The sequence below is a fragment of the Enhydra lutris genome, unplaced genomic scaffold, assembly GCF_002288905.1.
Source record: "Enhydra lutris kenyoni isolate GAN:26980312 unplaced genomic scaffold, ASM228890v2 scaffoldscaffold16, whole genome shotgun sequence".
In the NCBI taxonomy this organism is placed as follows: Eukaryota; Metazoa; Chordata; class Mammalia; order Carnivora; family Mustelidae; genus Enhydra; species Enhydra lutris.
Window position 1 is genome coordinate 28,601,471 of NW_019154100.1, and position 21,272 is coordinate 28,622,742.

Below are 21,272 nucleotides of genomic sequence, written 5' to 3' on the forward strand. Positions count from 1 at the left end.
TTGTCTAGACCCATTGTTTCTTTATAGATTGCAAATTGGTGAAGTCTAATTCCATCATTCCTTCTTCATTTATTAGCTGGAATATTTCTATAAAGAGAACCTACCCACAACTCTGTGGCTACCCTGAAGTCTGTTGCAAAACTTCTTAAAGCCTGTGTCCCATTAACTTTAGTGTCAGAGAGCTATCCTTTTACTTAATAAGTACCCAGAAACACCTCTTTCCTTACAAAGGGAAGTATCGTGCAGGAGGAAGCATGAGGCCAGTGTCTTGGAGGTCTTGGTTCTACCTCTGAGATCTAATGTTGGACAAACTTTTAATTGATTCCTCAAAGTTGGTGGTCAACACCTATGTGTTGATCAGAGAAGCAGTTTTTTTTCTAGTGGCATTTGAACAAATCAGACCTTGACTCTTAAAAATTGTGTAGAGGTGCCTGGGTTGCTCAGTTGGTTAAGCATCCAACTCTTGATTTGGCTCAGGTCATGATCTCAGGGTCCTGGGAATTGAGCCCCATTCTACAGGGAGTCTGCTTGTCTCTATCACCCTCTGCCCCTCCTCTTGTCTTGCATATGTTTTTTTTTTCTCTCTCTCTCTCTCATAAATAAATAAATAAATCTTTAAAAAAAATAAAAAGTAAATAAAAATTGTGTATTAAGAGCTTACCACTAAGGTCCTTCTTTCAACTGAAACATTTTGTGATTTTCATTTAGGATAAACAAAATGTGAGTCCATGTCAGGATATTTAGGAATCAAATGACCAAGAAGGGCTAAAATGTTATCTCTAATAACGCACTGTCTGATGTATCCACTCATTAATTCACTCATTTATTTATTTATTTATTCTTTAAACAACAGTTTATACTATCTAAGTCCCTATAAAGTCTAAAACTTGGGAGTGGGCATTGTGAACAATCACCTTTTTGGGATCTCCTGAGGTACCATTCCTGAAGCTTTAGCCTGAATTTCAGGGAGTTGAGGAAAGGATGCTGGGATTCTTGAAAGTCTACTAAAACCATCCATAAGAATGATTCCATGTACTTGAGAGCCAAATTTGGAATTTTCCCCCATGGAAAGAATGATTCCATGTGCTTGAAAGCTAAATTTGGAATTTTCCCCATGGAAAGTGTCTTTGCTATGCAGAGCCAACATAGGGGATATTTAATAACATCCCTGAGAGGGAAAAGCAATTTAGAAGAACATCTGGAGAACTCCTATTAGTTGTTTACATGATAAAGTTAATCTCAGATTGTAGAGGAAAAATCCAGTCAGTGCTCCCCATTCTAAACTTATCCTTACCTTTTGCTTTCACCCAGTTACTGATTGCATACAGGTTGGAAGTAAGCATGAAGTCTAGTTACCACAGAGTCCCAGGTTCCAAATAAGAAATGTGGACTCTGCTTTCTCATTTATGTGCCTTATATTCCATCCAGGGCATGGGGAGTAGAAGTGGACCATGAGGAGGGGATGCTCAGGGGAAGGAAAGCAGAAAACACAATTCCAAAATCCGCCACTTGAATAATACTTGGCATGTGGCAGGAGCAGCACGAAAATAAAATCAACAGTCCTTGCCTCTGAAACTGGGGGCAAATGGGGGCCTCCCTTCTCCACAGTTTCACCCAGTACTTAATCGTAAAAGGTGCTGCTCCCCTGGCACTTAATAATTTCCTAATAGGAGCTGTTCCTGGCAGAGAGTGTTATGAAACAACCTTAACAGGGATAGGAGGAGAAAAGAGCAATGCTCCATTTAAAAAAATTTAGAGTCTTTCCTGGAGGCCAAGAAGTTCTCATTCAATTTAATTTTCACCAACAAATATTTACTTACTCACTTGATGAATATTTATTGAGTGGCTCATTTGAGCAGCGTGTGGTGTAGGTGTCACTGTGACACAGAGATGACTAGAAGCAGCTCCTTACAAGCCAATAGGGCAGAGATGGTTTGTACAACTCATTATGAAACAAAGCAAGCTTTAACAGCCCTGCATTAAAGGTACACAAATGAAAATTTTATGAGGACACAGTAGGAAGACATTAGTTCTATAGGGAGGATTGAGAGGCAACTTAGTAAAGGAGATGGGCATTGAAGCTGAACTTGGAAAACTGAAGGGGGCAGTCAGGGCACATACAGTAAGCCAGGAAAGGATGCAGAGAACAGCTCTCCCCACTTGGCCTCTGGTCTTCCTTGAAGACATTAGAGCTTGGAATCCATGTGTATGTCACTGGGTGAGACCAAGATGCTGAAGAAAAAGGAGATATTTTTAAAGTTTACCCTCATTTGTATCATCTGCACTCCTACTGAACTTGCCCAAAGTTAGCATGTCATTTTCGCAATCTACTGACATCATGAGCCTTTTCCTGGGAGGTGAAGGCCCCATCAAGCCTTGGGTGAGCACCCACCCTGGCCAGACAACACCTCCAACTTCTTGACTCCTGCCTCACAATCTCCCAACAGGGTCAGTCAGGAGATGAGAATATAAATGATTTTCTCAGTTTGATGCAGTCAGAAGACAGGTATAGCTCAGACATTGCAACTTTCTCTTCAAAACAATGGCATTCGTTCTCTAGATGCACAGTGTTTTATGATTGACAAAGACAGAATCTGTTTTGATTCTTGTTACATGATTTTTCCTTCTCAATTTAGAGGTAAAGACATTGAGGGGCTCATTTGTTAAGATAATAAAAATAACTGCTCTCATTGAGCCCGTTGCCAAGTCCTGTCAGGAGCACTTTACATTTATCTCATTGAAGCCCCTAAATTGTCTTGTGGGGTAGACCATTGTTGATCCCCTTAGAAAACAGGCACAGAGAAATTATAGAACTTGTTTAAAGACCCACAGCTAGTGAATTGTAGAGATAAAATTTGAATTCAGCCAGCATGGCTCGAAGATTGTACTGGATGGCCCCTAATTTAGGTCTAGAAGGGAAAGGTTCTCCAAATCTACCATTTGCCCAGCAAACAAGATGCCTGGATATCACAGGGCACGTTCCCCAATGGCAGGTGTTTCTGCTGGACAATGCCTTCTCACTCATTGGCCTAATATAACAGGGTGAATTTAAAAAAAGCTATTGAGGAGAAAATTGTTTGGTGCCTGTTTATTTTCCCCTGTCATTCTACAATGAGACAGACACCATCCTCTTCAGTGAGAAAACCACATATCTAAACCTGTCTCTGTTCCTCCAGAATGACAGTAAAGAGAACTTTGGGGATAGAGGGCTTTTCCAAGTTTTGTGGGGAGCAGAGGCTCATGAGAAAGCAGCACTGAGCACAGTACTAGAAAACCTGGATTGTGGTCATGTGCTGTAAATGTGATTTTGGGCTAGTTGTACCCTTCTGGACCTCCACTGTATTAAATAATGACTCTTCTTCCTATCTCATGTAAAAAAGTTATAAAATTAGTGTTATCTGTAGACCATAATACAGATGTAATGAGTTACTCTTGTCCTTCATAGTTTCTAGCAAGTCGTTATTTTTCTCAGAGCTCATCCTCATGCCTCAATGCAAGAGATGTTTTAAAGAATGAGATTTGACAACAGCTTGTAAACTTCTGCATAATTTAGCCATCATTATAAAATGGACTTGATTTAATGAAGAGACTCAAAACAATAACTTTTATGATGCCACGATAATTCATCCCTTACAGTTTGAGCTAGGGATATATTTAATTTGTATAGATAAGAAAAATAATTTTTACAATCTTCTCATAGATTTTTCTAGAAAATTCAGAATAAGTTACTGTTTCAATGTCTTTAGATTTGAAAAGATTTGCAGTTGAAGAGATTAAATCTTCAGAGACAAGCAGAAGTTCCCTACAGCCAGTAGAGATAGGCTCAGGTGTGGGCTCTACCATTTACTGCTCTGAAACCTTAGGCAAATGATTGAGTTGCTCTTAGCCTTGTTTTCTAACCTCAAAAATGGGTACATAATAATAATTAACTTTATAAGTGTTTATAAGGCTTAAAGGAAATAAGGCGTTTGAAGTATTTACTTTGGTCAGTGCTCAAATATTGTTAATTTTTTTCTGAAAAGAATATGGCTTTGTTGTTGCATATTGCAGAATTAACTTCTTTTTGAAGATTGAATTGTATTCCATTGTATACCACATTTTCTTTATCCATTCATCTGTTAATGGGCATTTAGGTTGTTTCCACATTCTTGCTATTGTGAATAGTGTTACAATGAACATAGGAGTCCTAATATCTCTTTGAGATCCTGATTTTCATTCTTTTGAATAAATACCCAGATGTGGGATTCCTGAATCATATAGTGGTTCTTTTTTTTTTCCTTTTTTGAGAAATCTTCAATTTTTTTAAAGATTTATTTATTTATTAGAGGGAGAGAGAGAAAGAGCAAGCAAGCAAGTGCAGTGGGGGTGGGGGACAGGGGGAGATGGAGAACCAAGCAGACTCCATGCTGAGCATGGAGCCTGACCCAACATGGGGCTCCATCCCATGATCCTGAGATCGTGACCCCAGCCAATATCAAGAGTTGGATGTTTAACTGACTGAGCCATACAGGTGCCTCCTGCCCCCTTCATACCATTTCCTATAGTAGCTGCACCATTTTGTATTCCCACCAACAAGGTGCAAGCATTCTTTTTTTTTTTTTTTAATTAACATAAAATGTATTATTAGTCCCGGGGTACAAGTCTGTAAATCGCCAGGTTTACATACTTCACAGCACTCACCATAGTACATACCATCCCCAATGTCCATAACCCCACCACCCTATCCCTAACCCCCTCCCCCGGTAACCCTCAGTTTGTTTTGTGAGATTAAGAGTCTCTTATGGTTTGTCTCCCTCCCAATCCCATCTTGTTTTATTTATTCTTTTCCTACCCCCAACCCCCCCACGTTGCATCTCCACTTGCTCTTATCAGGGAGATAGTTGTCTTTCTCCAATTGACTTATTTCACTAAGCATAATACCTTCTAGTTCCATCCATGTCATCGCAAACGGCAAGATTTCATTTCTTTTGATGGTTGCATAGTATTCCATTGTATATATATATCACTTCTTCGTGATCCATTCATCTGTTGATGGACATCTAGGTTCTTTCCGTAGTTTGGCTATTGTGGACATTGCTGCTATAAACATTCGGGTGCACGTGTCCCTTTGGATCACTACATTTGTATCTTTAGGGTAAATACCCAGTAGTGCAATTGCTGGGTCATAGGGTAGCTCTATTTTCAACTTTTTGAGGAACCTCCATGCTGTTTTCCAGAGTGGTTGCACCAGCTTCCATTCCCACCAACAGCGTAGGAGGGTTCCCCTTTCTCTGCATCCCTGCCAGCATCTGTCATTTCCTGACTTGTTAATTTTAGCCATTCTGACTGGTGTGAGGTGGTATCTCATTGTGGTTTTTATAAGGTGCAAGCATTCTTATTTCTCCATAGCTTTGCCAGCATTTGTTGTCTGGTCGTCTTTTGTTTTGTTTTGTTCTGGCAATAACAGTCATGACACATGTGAGCTGATATCTCATTGTGGTTCTGATTTGCATTTCCCTGATAGTTAATGACATTGAACATTCTTTTTCATATACTTGTTGGCCATGAAAACATTATGCTAAGTGAAACAAGCCAGTCACAGGAAGACGAATACTGCTGATTCTATTTATATGAGGTATTTAAAAATGATCAAATTCATAAAATTAAAGAGTAGAATGGTGGTTTCTAGGGGTTTGGAGAAAGGGGAAATGGGGAGTTATTAATCAATGAGTGTAAACTGTCAGTTTAAGCTAGATGAATAAGCTATAGAGAACTGTTGTACATCGTACCTATAATCAATAATAATGTGTAATAAGGGGCAATAATAATATATAATAATGTGTAATAAAGTATAATAGTACACTTAAAAGTGTATTAAGAGGGTATATTTCATGTGAAGTGTTCTTACAACAATAAAATAAAAAAAAATTTAAATGGTTGTGAAAATTGGGAAGGTCTGACCCTGATTCTAAATATAGGGAATAATATGTTCCAATATGGCTATTCATATAATCCTCCCAGAATTGGTCTGTTCTTAAGTCTGGTAGGATGTAAGCCTAATAGTACATTTTTTAATTAGATGCAGAATTGGCTAGTGACCTTTTGATAATGTTTAATTAAGAGGCCAAACAAAAGAAATAATTAGAGAGGAAGACAAAGGCATTAAGTTATTTTGTACAAATTTATCAGTAATAGGACCATGGTACCTTACCAGGGGAGTACCCAAATAGTTGGTCTTCTGATAGCATTTGTAGGATAGGACCTCAGACTTGGATCCTGGGAAGCCTCCATCTTAAACTAAATCCTACTCAATAGCAAATAGATTTTGATATTATATCTTAAACTGATGAGTTGGCTTAAATTATTGTTTGATTTAAACAATAAATAAGAGTTGTCTCCATCAAACATATAGTTGGAACTCAATCAATGAAAGACTTAAAAATTAATAGCTCAGTGGAGTAGTCAATGCCAAGTCTCTGATTTATTCTCTGTTATTGAGGTAGCAGAATAGAAGGAAACTACTCTTTGGAAATGCCAAAAATAACTATTCCAGAGCACTCTATGTTGATATTGTTGAAGTCTTTTTTGGGGAACCATCTGATGAGAAAAGCTGCATTGTAAGAAATTCCTTTTATTTCTTCAATAACTAAATCCACCTGGAAGAGGTGTTTCCATTTATAATGAATATCTCAGTGAGCAGTGCTATAGGAGAACTCTATTTTTATTTATTTATTTATTTATTTATTTATTTATTTAACATATAATGTATTATTTGCTTCAGGGGTACAGGTCTGTGAATCATCAGGCTTACACATTTCACTGCACTAACCATAGCACATACCCTTCCTAATGTCTGCAACCCAGTCACCCTATCCCTCCCCCAACCCCTAGCAACCCTCAGTTTGTTTCATGAGATTAAAAGTCTCTTATGGGTTATCTCCCTCCTGATCCCATCTTGTTTCATTTTTTCCCTCCATACCCCCCACAATCCCCTGCCCTGCCTCTCAAATTCCTCATATCAGAGAGATCATATGATAATTGTCTTTCTCTGATTGATTTATTTCATTTAGCCTAATACCCTCTAGTTCCATCCATGTTGTTGCAAATGGCAAGATTTCATGATTTTTGATGGCTGCATAGCATTCCATTGTGTGTGTGTGTGTGTGTGTGTGTATCACATCTTCTTTTTTCGTTCATCTGTTGATGGACATCTGGGCTCTTTCCATAGTTTGGCTGTTGTGGACATTGCTGCTATAAACATTCAGGTGCACATACCCCTTTGGATCACTACATTTGTATCTTTAGGGTAAATACCCAGTAGTGTGATTGTTGGGTTGTAGGGTAGCTCTATTTTCAATTTTTTGAGGATTCTCCATACTGTTTTCAAGAGTGGTTGCACCAGCTTGCATTCCCACCAACAATGTAGAAGGGTTCCCCTTTCTCTGCATCCTCACCAACATTGTCATTTCCTGACTTGTTAATTTTAGTGTCCCCTTTTTCCGTGAAGCCATACCCTCCAGGGCCATGTCTTGGTATCTCCAGGTCTTCACACAAGCTTGGTGACTAATGAAAGATTATCATTGATTCTAGAAAGAATCTTCTTAAGTTATAAAGTTGTTCATAGTATTTGACATTTCTAGATAAAATTTATATTTGGCCTTATAGAGAGACTAGGAGTCAAATATTCAGAAAATTCCTATTCTCTTCACTTTTCCATACCTGACTCCAGGCTCCTCCCACTTTGACCCTCTTATTGGCATCCAGAGCCATCATGATCAAGAAGAAGGAGACCAGATTGATCTGAATTCAATAATAAACACTTTAGAGTTTGAAAGTGTCTATAGAGATTGCCGTATCCTCTGCCACAGAAATGCTGTTGAACATGATGTACTTGCTGGCATTAACATTTTACAAAACCAATGAGAAATCCCTAAAAGGAATTCCACCAAAACTTAGTCCCAAATTTTGAATTGAATACTAATTGAAAAAGTTATGCTAAATCTCTACTTCCAAAACAATTTCAGAATGACAGGAACATTTCCCTGTCCTAATAAGGCAGCATCTTCCGAGAGCCCCCAGAACTGAGTAGCCTTGGAATTGTGTATGGAGACTGGGGAAGCCCCTAGGGATGTCCCGTCTAAGACCATTCATGAGGTCCAATCTAGGCTTAGCTAGCCCTGGGGATTCAGAGGAGTCACAGGGATTACTGCCTTTTTGGTAGAATATTTGCCTGGTCGGGTGGTGTGTAAACTATTATTGGAATGCAGGGTTACTGAAAAATGCTGAGAGCCAGAAAGTTTGTGTTATGATAGTTACAAACAAAGGAAAGTATTTACAATCTCCCTTTTGCCCCAAAATAGATTTTAACCACTATACAGCTACAATGGAATGTGTCCATTCATTTCTAAATGGGTTGTCTCCTACCCCCATGCTTAGGTCATAGTTATTTCTAGACTTCCATGTGATAAGACCTTCACACACCAATTTCAGTAGTGTCACCTTCTGAACAAAGTAGCTGCATGCGCTGTGGTTTTCCCTTGTTTATTTTGTCTTGTTTCGTTTTACGCAGCCTGCATCAGTAGCCTCCCAATCAAGGTCAGTAGATTGAATTCAAACCCATTCACTTAAAAGAGCGATAAATTCACTTCAACACCATGATCTCACCCCCTTGAGTAGCAGAGTGTGTCTGTGGTGTGCAATGAAGTCAACGTTCCAGAGGCAAGTGTCCTTGTGACCCTGGAACCACACCTGAAAGACAGGATGGTGTCGTCATAACAGTGTGAATTCTGACTGCAACTTAATGTATTAAGGGCAACATGTATCCAGAGGTGAAAAGAAAGTGAAAATGGCTGATTTATTGTCTTAGTTGAGGAAGACCCTGTAATCCAAATAAACTATATCAATGGAGGAGACTCATCCAAATACCAGCGTGCAATTTCCTAACACTCACTGCCAATTCACTATCAAGGAGAGGGTTAGGAAGTCTCAGGTGGATTCTGATTGTACAAGAGCCAAAGCAGATCTTATTGCCAAGGCGGAGGTCAATGATTAACATTGTGATATGAAGTCATAGTCTTTGCAGTGTAGCTTTTTATGCTGTGCCAGGTTTGAGATCTGTGTGCCGGCAACGTTGACATGTTTGCCTATGAGTGAAAGTCAGGTGAAGAGAGTGACAAATTCCTCTTATCCTGACATGAATTCTTTCACACATAGACCTTCTCTCTTCCTTTCTCTCCCCCTTTCTGTCTTTACTCCCCTCCCAATGCCCCTCCCTCACTCTCATGCTCTCTCTCTCTGCACCTCCCCGCCCCATACCCTTCTTCCCTCCGATTGTACATCCCTTACTGATGTTCATTACATCAGCTGTGCAGGAGGGGTGAGAGAACCCTTACTAACCTGTAGTCATCCGACATGCCTTGGCTCCTTACAAGACTCTAAAGACATGCTCTAGAAATCAAGGAGCACCCAAAGCAATGGGAAACCATACCATCCTCTCAATGCCAGGGCTGAAAAGAACAGAATTATAGCTGACATTTCTTAAAATTTTATTATGTGTACTGAGTGCTTTATATGCATCACCTTATTGAAGCCTCCATCAACCTGAGATCAGGACTGTATTTATTTACATCTTACAAATGAAAATGAGGCTCAGAGATGTTAAATGACTTATTATGGTTAAACATGATTGACTCTAAACTATTGTGCAATGCAAGTCAAAATACTCCCAAATACTTCTTTATAGGAGCATGTATGGGATAACAACTTGTTCCCCTGCACCGAATATAGTCTCTCCCTACATGCCTAGGATGATGGATAGATCTATAGGGAGTATGGGTCCGAGTGTGTGCTCATGGATGGACACTGACAGCCACGCATACGGTTCATCCTGCTGCCAAATGTTTTGACCTTAGGCAGCCTCTGGTCATATTCTAATATAATCAAAGAATCCTTGTGTTTCAGAATAACGTTACAGATCAAACTCTGCCCAACCTGACATGCTTCTTCTCTGTTTGGTGAGGATTAAGCTGGTGTCTCAGGCCAGCGCTTAGTTCACATTCTATAAATGGCTCTTATTCCTTGATCTGACTCACTGTATGTATTACAGCAAAGTCACTTACAGATCAATTTATTTTTAGAATCTTAAAGAAACAGATTCTACAGGGAGTGTTTGTTTCTGACCACAGACTAGTGTGAGTGAAAACATATCTCAGTGAGGAAATTTCTTTCTGTTTGATTCCTCTGCCCATGCTTCTGTAGTGATCGGTCTTTACATTTTGTATTAAAATGTTTTGAATTATTTAAATGACAGTATGGCAGAATTTTGTGCCAACATCTTACATAGTAAAGGAGTTTTGTGGTGTGGAGCTGGGAGAGCTTCTTGAGGTATAAGCAAAATAATAAGTCAGGAAAAAATGAACACAATTAATAATGAGAAAAAAATTATATGCCTATTTCCTACTTTGCAATGTTGCAATAGAAATTTTCTCTAAGCCTGAAACCCAGGAATCAGATAAGAACAATGGTGATGATGGTGAAGATGGTGATGATGGTAACTACCACCTTTATTAGTAGGAATTCTATGGATCCACCTATTAAATAAATACGGCATACTGCCCTCTGCAGGTATTCAATCTAAACTGGATAGTTTTAAATTCATACAAATAGAGAAAGCATTCTCAAATACATAGACTAATGCAGAAATGCAAATTGAATATTGAGGCCAGTTAAATAAAAAATCCTTTATGCTCCACAGGTCTAATTTGTCTGAATTCTGAAGCCAGGAAAGAAGCAAGCATTTAGTAACTCATTTATTTTAATTTACTCTTTTGAGTTTTTGAGTATGTATACTTGATGTCAGAATCAGGGAAGAACAAGTGGGAATTCGTGGCCTATACACCTGAGAAAGCGAATTGTTGTTTGGTTTGGCTAAACCCTATTTTTTTTTTTTTTGCTAACATATTTAAATGAATGGTTAATAATAACAGGTTTGGAAATCTCACCTTTTTTGCAGTTCAACAGTTAGATTTTTATACTGCATTTTGTGAACATCTTAAGATACTAAACTAACAGCCTTTGTACAAAAAGGGAGTCTTTCTGGCTCCTTCTTTACCCCTCTACCTCTGTCTTATCCCAGTCAGTATTCTTGTAAGTTTAGTGTATAAGTTGTACGTTTTTGTCAGTTTACTCTTTGTTCCTTCCTTTGTGGGAATATGAGCCAACAAAGGAAAAATCACTGGGCAAAGAGTCTGAAGGACTGGTTTCCTGTATACTTTCTACCCTCGAATTTAGTTAAGATTAGTTTGGCCTGATGACTGAATAGCTCTTAATTTTATTCCTCTTCTGTTAAAGGAAAGGCAGGTTCAGATGCAGAGTCTATTAGTTCTAACTTCCTGGGATTTTGTGATAAGGGCCAGTGAGTACAAAGGGCAGTGGTGATGAGCACCAACTTTGGAGCAGAAGTTCCAAGCTTCCTCCACATACTGGCTGGGTGACTGTGGGCCAGCCCATAATGTCTCTGAGCCTCGGTTTCCCAACAGCAAAATGAGTACAATAGTGTCTGCCTCATAGGTGTTTCGAGAAGATTTAAAGATTGGGTGTAGTTTAGGATAAAGCTTTATAAACTGTCTCTTCTAATTCCCATGACTACCTTGTAAAGAAGAGGCTGCTATTAACCCCATTTTACAGATGAGGAAATGAGGCTTGTGAAGATTCAAAAACTGATCCCAGGTTACAGGGTTTATAGGTATGGACCTGGATCCAAGCCCAGGCTCAGGCCATGCTTCAACTACTGTGTCTTTCTGTTAGGTATCTTTATCCATTTTCCCCACATAGGCGGAAGAAACAGCAAAAAGGATGAGTTTCACTCCTCTTTTAAAGATGCCCCTCCCTCATCATTCTGATTTCTTGCCAGAAACTTTGGTACCTCCAGCTGTAAGAAGTACAGAGGACCAGAGAGTTGATCTCTGCTACCTACACTCTCAGTGCTTGGTAGACATGGAAAGACTACAAAAACATTCACGCTACCCTGTGGTTCTCAGAGTTGACTTATATAGTCAAAAAGAAGGGGATCCTTGTTAGTGGCTGGAGTTAAAATCCCAAAGCGCAGTCAGCCAAAACCTCATCCAGATGCAAGTGTGTGGTCACTGGTCATGCATTTCTGTTTGCTGAATTCCATACAGCCAAGGCAACTGCCTTGCCTCGCTGAAGATCCACAGGGGAAAAAAGTTATGTGCTCTAGTACAAAAAAACACGCAAGTGGAGTTCTCCCTCATCGTTAGGAATGTTTGATACAGCAGTGTTTATCCCGTGGCCTCCATCCATGGAAAATGTGCCATCAGTCTTCATGTGAGGAAAATCGACTCTGGGCTTCCTTATTGGCCTCTCATTTTGTTAAAATGATGTAGCATCATGGAGGATAATCTATTCCAATCAAAACAATTTTGTGGAATTATAAAAGTACATGCATTTTAGTGAAATAACTACTGTTAGAGTCTTCTTGGCTGTTGCCAGAGTAAAAATGTATATAAGTTGTCATTACCATATGTTCCTTTTCTTCACCTAATTTCTTACATCCTCTGGGGAAAGTTTATGATAATGATATCCTAACAGATTATTGTCTTTCTTCCTTATGGTGTACTCGTTTTAGTAGCTTGTTCTTTGGGGGTGCACTGTCTTATATTTAAAATACATAGTAGCTGTTTTATGAGAGTGTAATTCATTATTTTCTGTATATTCTTATTATAGACCACTAGAATACGTAACATTTGTTGTGTATGAAAAATGACACTCATTTCTGCCTTAAAATATCATTTCTTATGAAAGACTCCATTGGCTTTACTATTTGAGTTGTATGGTTTTTAATATAAAATCCTTGGAAAGATTTGAGTATGGAAGGGTTCGAATTTCAGTAGAAATTTCCTGGTATTCTCTTTGATAGTTGCATTAGCTAATCCTCATTGACGGCTAACTATATGCCAGGCCTTGTTCCAAGCATTGTGTGTCTATCCATCAGTCTGCTCAGCCATCCTATGAGATGCATTATGATAATTATGCCCATTTTACAAACAGGAACACTGAGGCATGAGACATTGAGTAACCTGTCCATGGTGACTCGGCTCCTAAGTGCTGTTTCTGGGGTTTAAATCCAAGAAATTGGGTTTTATTGCTTTTAAAGGATGTTTACCTGCTCTTTTAAATGAATACAAGTAGATTGTCATCTTTAGCCAGAGAGAGAAGGAAGAGCCTATTCAAGAAGGGATCTAAATAAGCCAAGAATTAGGTTCTTTCTCCTGTTCTAAGGCCTGGTGAAGGAGGCTGAATGTGTCTTACTCCCCCTGGTGTTCAGAATGGGAGCCTTTGGGGGCTCTTAATTAGATTGGGGGAAAGGAGCCCCAGGAAGACTTCATTTCCTTTCTGTTCCTAAGCTTGAGAAATGAAAAGCAGCCAGAATGTGATACAAGGGTTTCTCTCCTCATCTGTTTTTGCTCTCAGGCTTGCAATAAGTTAGAAACAATGCAGCATCCAGTTGCAACCCTTGACGGTCAAGGTTATTAAAATTTCTAATTTCCTAAAATTTTTCCTGTTCCCCACCCTTCTACATTCAGCCACGCCCTTGGCCTTCTGCCAGAGTGTCTGGTTTTCCATAATTAGCATGGCAGTTCATATAATCTTTCTTTCCCTGTCTTTTGCCCCGACTGCTGGGCACTCGTTCCAAAATCCCCATTGCAGTTGCCTTGTTATTGTCAGCTTGGAGTTTCTGATAGCCAGCCTTCAAAATGGAAGATCAGCCTGAATTTTCAAGTCAGCTTGAGCTTCAATCTTTGTATCAGATAAGGTGGCACGCAGGCCGTTAGTTTAAAGTGTGGCTCAGCTCTGGCTACCTGAGGGACTTGAAAAGAATTGGGCCCCACCCCCAGAAAGTTTGAATCATTTCTTCTGGGGTAGAGCCCAGGCATCAGCTTGCTTTTCTCTTTTTTTCTTTCTTTCTTTCTTTTTTTTTTTAATGTGAGGTCATGGTTAAGAAACACTGGGCTAAATTAATCTTTTGGCTTAAATCTGAATACCAAGACCCTGAAAGGTCTTGGCTCAGAAATATATAAAATTCATGTAAATGGCCAATTGTAATTCCCATGACCTGTCTCTTGAAATGTGAAAAGGGTTTTTTCTATACAGTTACGGTCATCCCCAGATTAAAGGGAAAGGATCAAGTTCATGGCAACTTTGAAGTGCTCCCCAGACCTTTTCTGGCCACATCCTTTGCAAGAGCTCTGTGCTTTGTGGCTAAGATGTTCTGGCTTATCTTCAGCCTGAGGCAAACCAGGGCAATCACCAGAGATCATTTTTACAATAGTGCCTGGTACATATTGGCTGTTTAAGAAATCAAAATTTGTATGTGGCTTAGTATGAAATGAAAGGGCTGCTATTACTGTGTTGAGTTTGGAGATGAGTCTAGTTCTTATCTATAAAGTAGATATACTAATGCTTATCTTCCAGGATTATTTGACCAATTAAATGACACAAGAAAGCTCCTACCTACCTGCTACCATGCAGCAGTAATTCCTTTCTCTCTTATTCCCTGCAATGATCGAGAATGTTCCCAGTTCAGAGGAGGGACTTTCTCTCATTCTATCACTACTATGATCTTGGTTAACATTATCAACTCATCTCTCAGGGGTGCCAGGGAGGAGTGGATCTGATATCTCTCATCTCTAAGACCCCAAAGACAGAGACCCACCAGGGACTTTTGTGGTCCGCCCTTAAAGTACATAAGAAAAGACCGTGCAGGTTTCCTGAACTGACTTCTATTTATTTACTGAAACCTGTTACTGCCCAGGCTGCCACAGCAGTGGCACTGTTCCTGCTTATTGTCCATCTCCTGTCTGGTTACCTCTCATTGTCCTGATCTGCTCTAGCAGGCTTAGCATCTGTCAATCTACTTTACCCTCAAAACCTTCCAGAAGATGTTTCAGGAACCACAGGAAATAAACAGGCTCCTCCGGAACCCAGGGGACATGGCCAGGAAATCAAGGGGTAAGAGGAGGAGGAGACAGAACTGGACAGAGGGAAAAGCGAATTCAGAGAACATCGTGTCCTGCAGGAAGATGGCTGGGTAGCATGGAAATCGGGGGACATGGTAGTCAGGTGATGGACTCATGAATCAGTAGCACTTGAGAAATTGGAGATGATCTTGTGCATGCTGGTGCTTTTAGTATACTCTTTGTCTGACTTTTCTAGGAAAATCCTTTTAGACATTTCCTCTACTGTGTTCATTCATTCAGCAAACACTGACCAAGTACCTATCATTGGCCAGATGCTCTACTAATAGTCGAGCAGCTGGAAGGACAGCCCTGACTCATGGACTACAGTCTGGTGGGAAACACCAGATTATTAAACAGGTGTCAAACCTTGATAGATTCAACTACATTAAGAACAATCAAATTTAAAACAACAACAAAAACCATAAGCCAGACTTCTAATGCCTCTTCTCCCTCATGTCCCACTTTCCCTACCCAATAAGTGGATAGTGGTTAAGAACCCAGACTTCTACATCAAGCTATCTGTTTAAAAGTGGGTTCACCACTTACAACTGTGTGAACTTGGGCTAAATGATACCTCAGTTTACTTCCCTGAAAATTGACATAATAAAAATACTCACCCACAAGTTGTTGAATTAAATTGAGATTGATGGATTGGTAAAGGGGATTAAATGAGATAATATGTGCAAAATCCTTAGGGAGGTGTTTAGCACATGGTAAGCACTCAACAAAGGTTAGATTACTGGATTCATCCACTGAAGTATGTTAAGAAAGAGGTGAGGATGGACACACAGAGGAAGTCCGTGTAGGGAAGTCCAAATGACTAATTTATTGCCCCATCCTCCTTTCACCTCCGCCCTTCCCTTGGAGAGTTGTTCTGGAATTGTGGACTCACAATTCTGGAATTGTGTACAGGTCAGCCAAGCTCTTCAGCAGCTGCTGGTTCCTGCATTCTTTTTTCTGACTTCTGTAGGCCCAGCCAGAGAGGCAAAGGGGCAGCCCACAAACAGCTCTGTATCACAGCTGAACAGGCAGCTAGCGAGCAGGGAGCTTCTTTTCTCCAAAGGATAGCAGGACAGCCAGGGGCTGAGTGGTCTGTGCTGCTTTCAGAAAACTCGTTGGCCTTCTGGAGTTAGAAAGGGTCCCTTAACCGTAGAGCCGCAACATCCTCCTTCTCAGGTAACGTTTGCTTAAGAATCACAGGCCTTCTCAAAGCTTCTGAAGAGTTGTCTCAGCTTTGTATAAGGGATGGTGTCTGTTAACTGCAAAAGTTAGTTGTTGTTTACCAGAGATATCATTAACACGTAAAGGCTCTTGGCTATGTTGAGTTTCCACCATTAGTCAGGGAAGCTTCAGTATTGAGTATGCATCTATAGACATCGAACTTTTGACCAGTGATGGACCAAGGAGCATAGATTTGGAAGGATGGACTTCTATGATGCATTTAGAAAACATGGACTCCCAAAGTTGGAAGGACCCTCAGAGGTCTCCCAGGCCAACCTTCTTATCCAAAAGATAACTTCTAAACAGTCCCGACATGTGGTTACCCAGTTTCTGGCCAAGCCATTCTGTGACGCTCTGTGCTCATTGGCTTCTACAGCACCTTGGGCCTGTCATGGCCACTTGGATAGCTTCTGTGGGGCCAATTACAGGCATACTTCAGAGATATTGTAGGTTTGGTTCTAGATCACTGCAGTAAAGCAAGTATCACACTAAAGTGAGTCAAGTAAATTTTTTGGTTTCCCAGTGCATATTAAAGTTATGTTTACACTAGACTGTAGCCTGTTAAGTCTATAATAACAGTACATTTAAGAAAATATATACCTTAATTAAAAAATACTTTATTGTTAAAAAATGCTAACTGTCATCTAAGCCTTCAGTAAGTCATAATCACTAATCACAGATCACCATAACAAGTATAATAATAATGAAAAACTTTGAAATACTGTGAGAATTACCAAAATGTCACCCAGAGACATGAAGTGAGCAAATGCTGTTAGAAAAATGGCAACAATAGACTTGCTCAATACAGGGCTGCTATAAACCTTCAATTTGTAAAAAATGCAGTATCTGTGAAGTACAGTATGAAACACAATAAAATGAAGTATGCTGTATGTTTTTCTTTTTTTTTTTTTTCTGGGAGTTCTACCCATAGAACTGAGTTCTACTCATCTGATCTAACACTAAGCCCATTTATGCCTTCCCCCAAATGATAACTGTCTTACTTCTCTTGAACTTTCTTTTTTTTTTTTCAGACTAAACAACCCAGTTTGATAGTTTTTAGAATTCATCATGATTCTCTAGTACCACCTGATTTGTGAAAGTAACAAATATTGTTCACTTCTAATACCAGCTAATTAATTACTTATTCCTAACAGCAACCTCGGGGTTGTTGGGAAATTTGATGGGAATGGGAAATTTACATTCAGTCTATTCTGTTTGAAAACTTATTCTCAAATCTGTGCTTTTTGGAAAACCAAGAATACTCGAAACTAAGTGCTGAAAAAACATGTGTTTTTCATTTTCACCTGACATATTGCATCTTAAGGCATCATGCTGGGTGTGCAGCAGCTGAAAAAGTTTTTTAAAATGTAGCTGCTTGAAATTGTAGTGATACAGAGACACATGGTAAAGTACAATGGTCAATGCATAAAGCAGTTTGCTTTATAGCCTAGGGATTGTAATCATTCTGATGAAATAGATTACCGTATAAAAGGACAATGGCATGCTTAAGAGTCTTAAAAAATTACCCGGGTATTTTCAATCATTTTCACCTTGATCCCACCCTGCTAGCTGAGAGAGTGACTTTTTACACGCAGAAGAGATATATCTATAGGTTCCTTCAGTATTGATTCAACATTTATTAAGAGCCTCCGTGGTATTCTAAGCAGAGTCTATGTGGTATCAACACTGTGGGATGTGTATGACTATCTTCCCCATGTTACAGAAGAAGAAACAAGGCACAAACATGAATAACTTATCCAAAGTCACACAGCTAGTAAAGTGGTCTCCCTGGGGATAGAACCGGAGATCTGACCCCAAAGTGTATGGTCTCACATGCCACTTGAGACTAGCAATGGGACTTGGAGATATATGGAAGGAAACCTTTTTACCCTGAGCTGCTGAGTGTATCTTAGGCAAGACTGTTGATTCTGGGGCACCTGGGTGGCTCAGTGGGTTAAGCCTCTGCCTTCAGCTTGGGTCATGATCCCAGGGTCCTGGGATCGAGCCCTGCATCGGGCTCTCTGCTCAGCAGGGAGCTGCTTCCCTCCCTCTCTCATTGCCTGCCTCTCTGCCTACTTGTGCTATCTGTCTGTCAAATAAATAAATAAATAATCTTAAAAAAAAAAAAAGAGACTGTTCCTCTCTGTGGTAAGGATATTTGCATTTTGATTCCAAAGTATCCTCTGCTTTAATCTGCTTCTAAACATTCTGCACCCCAGTTGCAATGTGTGGGACTTTTCCCTGCACATCCAAAGCAGTTCAGCACCTCCAGTGGGGTGTCCTGCATTCAACTCAATTCTGACACTGTCTACCCAGAGGTAGCATCAGATCCCACAGGTTAAGGGCACAGTCTCGAAAGACTGCCTGGTCCCCTGCCACTTCAGATCCCAGTTCCGAGTCCAGGCTGTCTTCTGAGTGACCATCTATAGATGGGAGGTTCCAATGACCCCCTCCTTGGATTTGATTAATTTGCTAGAGCAGCTCACAGAACTCAGAGATACATTTTACTTCCTAGATCACCAGTTTATTATAAAAGGATATAACTCAGGAATGGCCAGATGGAAGAGATGCTTAGGACAAGTGCAGGGAGAGGGCATGGAGTTCCAGGCCCTCTCCAACTATGCCCCTCTTCCCGAATCTCCATGTTTTCACCAACCTGGAAGCTCTCTGAAACTCATCCCTTTGGATTTTTATAGAGGCTTCAATACATAAGCACGATTGATTAAATCATTAGCCAATTGGTGATTGATTTAGCTTCCAGCTCCTCTTCCCCTTCCTGGAAGTCAGGGGCTGGGACTGAAAATTCCAAGCCTCTAATGACAGTGTTGGTTCTCTGGACAGCCAGGCCCATCCATAGGTGGGGGTCCAAAAGCTGTCTAATTAACATAACAAAAGCCATCTTAGGAAATTCCAAGGATTTTAGGAGCTTTGTGCCAGTAACAAGGAGGAAGTCCAAATATATATTGTTCATTATAAGTCTCAATGTCACAGCCTCCTACTGGGATACCTGGAAACTCCACGGGTTTTTGTTTTTTTTTTGTTTTTTAGTGCCCTTGATAGTCATTTGTGAGTTGCTTTCTGTATGGTGTGTGGCAGAAAGAGCCCTGAAACCAAAAGTTGGAAGCCCCGAGTTAGAGTCGCAGCTTACCAGATATGAGCTGTGTGTCCCTGGGAAAAGGAGTCAGTCCTTTGGGATTCAGTTTCTTGATTTGTAAAAACACCCACTTCTCAAGTTTATGGTATAGACTCTTTTATTCAACAAATATGGAGCATCTCGTATGTGCCAAGCATTTGGTAAAGCTTGGGGTATGTGTTGGTAGATAAAGTAGACATAAGTTCTGCCTTTTCATAGAGCCTGCAGTCAAGTGAGGAAGCGAGCCAAAAAGAAGTAAGCAAGCACATGCATAATTACACCTTTGGGTAAGAGTTCCAAAGGAAATGAAAATCCCAGCACTGGGAAATTTAGTGGGTGGGTGTGCCTTTGAAATAAGGTGGCTGGGCATGGTCTCTCTGAAGAAGATGCATCTAGGAGACAAGAGGGGATCTGCCAAGGGAAGAGTAGGGAGAATTGCAAGTCTAGGACTGGCATTTTTAAGGGCTCTGAGCTGGAAAATGTGATTAAAATAAAATTTATCCTATATGTGTGTAAGGGCACATATAGGATAAATGAAACTAGACTAAACACATGGAAGTAACTTCTATTGCAAATGAAAAAGAGCGATGGCCCCTTGCAAAATACAGCTACAACCGTGTTCTTCCCATAAGAGTCAAGATTAACATTCCAACCTAGTGAAGTTTGTTCCATTTCCACAAGATAACAGCCTTTATCCCCCCACACCAAAATTTTAGGTGCCTGGACTGAACAAACACAAGCAGTAATGTTTTCCTTGATTTCCATCATCTACCAAGGAGCAGAACTTCCTCTCTCTCTCACTTTTCCATTTCCTCCACCTCCTGTCCTTGCAGATTGGGCAATGATTTCTAAAAATTTCCTGCAGTTGACTGATGACAGGACATGGGTGTCTGGAGTCTGAACTGCCTGAGTAGAGCAGGATGAGATGGAGGAACAGGAGCAGCAAGGGTCCCTCACTATTCTTTGCTCTCTGTCTCCTGTTGGTGCCTTGATTTGGGGTGACTGTTGGAAGGACTGAACTCCTACTTTTCTTTTCATATGTGTTGGTCTTTAAATGTTCTGTTCACTGCCCTTAATTATGTCTGTGGTAGGGGTGCCTGGGTGGCTCGGTGGGTTGAGCGCCCCACTCTTGGTTTTAGCTCAGGTTATGATCCCAGGGTTGTGGGATCGAGCCACATGTCGGGTTCCGTGCTCAGCAGGGAGTCTGCTTAAAATTCTCTCTGTCCCTCTCCCTCTGCCCCTCCCACTCTCTTTCTCAAATTAATAAATCTTTAAAAAAGTGTATTTATTATATCTCTCTGTATATATATATTTATATCTATTTATTATATCTATCTATTATGGTATATAAAGAACATCGGTGATGTTAAAGCAGAAAGGACCTACAGTAACAGATCTTTGGGGAATGGAGAATGCCACAACTTGCTTCTGGTTAGTGTTTCTTGCGCAGGAGACGTGACTGAGGTCTCAGCATCAGTGTCATGAGGAGCGGATATTCTGCCCACCCACTTGAAGGTTAGCCAGCTCCTGACCCCAGCCCACCTCTATGACATCACCCACTGGCATTTTCTTCATGACAGTCATCATTCTCTGAAATAAGGTTGTGTATTTATTTATTTTGTTTATTATCTACGTCCCTCACTACAGTGTAAGCACAAGGTGCTCATCTGTCTGTTCACCCCATGTCGCCAGTTTTCAGACTAGCATCTATCATGTAATGGGTACCTGAAGGCTGAATGATGAACGTGGTAATAGATCAAATTATAATAATGAGAGCTAATACCTCTATTGCCCTTATCAAATTTTAGGCACTTCTGCAAGAGCTTTAAAGATATTAATTCATTTACTCTTTATGACAAACACATGAGGTAGGCATTAGTGTTATTCCTGTTTACAGATGA

At 40.2% G+C, this 21,272-nt stretch overlaps 1 protein-coding gene across 1 annotated transcript in view; it reads left to right on the forward strand.

The window, feature by feature from the left end:
- The window catches only part of LOC111147321 (cAMP responsive element binding protein 5), a 351,699-nt gene that overhangs the window by 153,199 nt on the left and 177,228 nt on the right, over nucleotides 1-21,272 (forward strand). The window lies entirely within an intron of this gene.